Consider the following 2,284-nt stretch of genomic DNA (forward strand, 5'->3'; position numbering starts at 1 on the left):
CTACCGACGTCCTGCTGCTTTCAATATTTATTGTTTCCCCGCGAAGTTCGTTTAAGTCTCAGGTATGATCTCTTCTTATGGCTGGCGAGCCTCCTTACGTAGTCTAATGGACTTTAAACGACCCTCCCCGATAGTCGACAGACTCTAAAATGTTCCCGACGACAGGTCCTTGGTTCAGACCCCTTGAACCGCCTCGCGTCGCCATATAGTCGTCGGTTGTAATCTTCGATTGACTGATGGCTATACTTTGACTTTCGCCTTGTCCAAGCCTCGGTCAAAGTGGGGGCTCAGAGACACCTCGTTTCGCACCTCCCGCAAACCACCCGGTGATGATTGGGCCGCATGTTTGATACGCGGGAACGATTTGTGACATTCGTAAGATTATCGTCAAGTGATTGCTCAAATATTAATATCGACCTCTTAGTTGTCATCTACGTCCCGATACTGATCGTTTTGGCAAAGTAATTAGAGTACATTCGGAGTCGGGTCAAAAACCGTCTCCATTTTCTCGATAATCGTTAAATCCCCAATGGAATGTTCGGAATGTTCCGGATATTTCTATTCCATATTTTACAAGTTTTATCTTTTGGCAAATAATATCCCGTAATATTCATGATAAATATTAAGGAAGATCGAATTATTTCCGTCCTACCATAACTCAAACACGGAAATCTTTCTTCAGCAGAAGGAAACCTCCTGGGAAAGGACGCAGCAGGTGCTGCGCCTCTTCCAAGAGACGCAGTGGCTGCTGCGCCTCTTCCCAGGCCCTTCTCTGCATGTTTCACGTATCTTTTTCATATCTTTCCGAGATTCACTTCCAAAGAGTCTCCGAAGCCCTATTCCTTCACGTGATTAGTATAAATAGGAGCTTTCGTTCCTCATATTTCTCACGCGAGTGTCCGCCCTTCTCTTCTCCCTTTGCATTCTAGACTTTGTTCTTACTAATTGGCGCCTACGTGCTTGAACATTCGACCACGTAAGCTCGGATCCTTCCGGGTACCAACCTCTCCGTTTGCATGACCGACCAATTTGACCAACTACACCAATAATCAATCTAATTAATCAACTTAATCGTTTTCCTCTTACGAGGGCACTCTTTTTGCATTCGCGTCGAGCATCACTAATCGATTTTCTTAGTCCTTCTCGTTTCGTCAACATGTAAGTCTGAGGGTGTATAATCCTTATTTATTTATTGTATTTATTTATTGTATCACAATTAATGTAAGATTTACGTCGAAAGTACCGATTAAAACCGATTTATAAAATCCTTTGTTAAAACCTGTTTTTTCGGATTTCCAGTAGATAACCATCGAGAAAGGACGCAAAGAATCGCTGCGCCTCTTGAAGGAGCGCATTCTGCCGCGCCTCTTCGTGAGGCCGCCATTCGCTTTCTTTCTTCTTCGTTTGTCCCCTGTAATTCGTATTCAAAATCTTTCTTTTGCTTGTTCGCTTGTTAATTCCTCGTCTTCATAAGCATATAATTCACATGTATATTATAATTCATCATTCATTAATATGTTTTAATTCATCATAAATCCGACTTAAATTCCTTATAATTCATATTTGCGGGTTTTCGTCATTAATACTCAATTCGGGTTTTAGAGATTCAATTCGTTCATATTGAGTTTCTGGGATTCGTCTTTGATATAGCTTTCATCTGTTTACTCACATATTCGTCATTATTCATTATGTTTAGTCTAATTAATTTGTTTAGTTAGTTTGTTAATTCACTAATTAATCATTCCACCTTTCATTAATCCATCTTAATTCCGTCTCATTCATGTTTTACTGTTTTTATGACCCATTCATATGTTAAATAATCTACTAATCACTTCTATCCGAGTAAATAATTTAATTGATCATTAAATTCACCAAATTGTATTAACAACACGCAATTCCGGCTTCACAGCCAGAATTCAGGCCAAGAACAGACGCAGCAACTGCTGCGCCTATTCCAAAGGACGCAGCTCTGCTGCGCCTGTTCCGGGTTGAATTCTGTCCCTGAACTCCGTTTCTGCCTTGACCTAGTTTTATTAGCTTACGTAATTAATTGACTATTATCCGTATTATATCGCTAATTTCTGTTCGTTTGTTTTATTAATTTTATTCTTTTATTCTTTTATCCTTTTTCTCAAATTATCCGTTTTAAAGGTATTTTCGACATAAATCGCCTATTCCAATGTAATTAATGTAATTTCCATTATTGTAATTTATCGTTATTGTATTTCTTTTATTGCTTGAATGTTTTCACATGTAAATCAATATTAATTCCTACTTCGACATT

Source organism: Silene latifolia, chromosome 2, assembly GCF_048544455.1.
Source record: "Silene latifolia isolate original U9 population chromosome 2, ASM4854445v1, whole genome shotgun sequence".
Taxonomy (NCBI): domain Eukaryota; kingdom Viridiplantae; phylum Streptophyta; class Magnoliopsida; order Caryophyllales; family Caryophyllaceae; genus Silene; species Silene latifolia.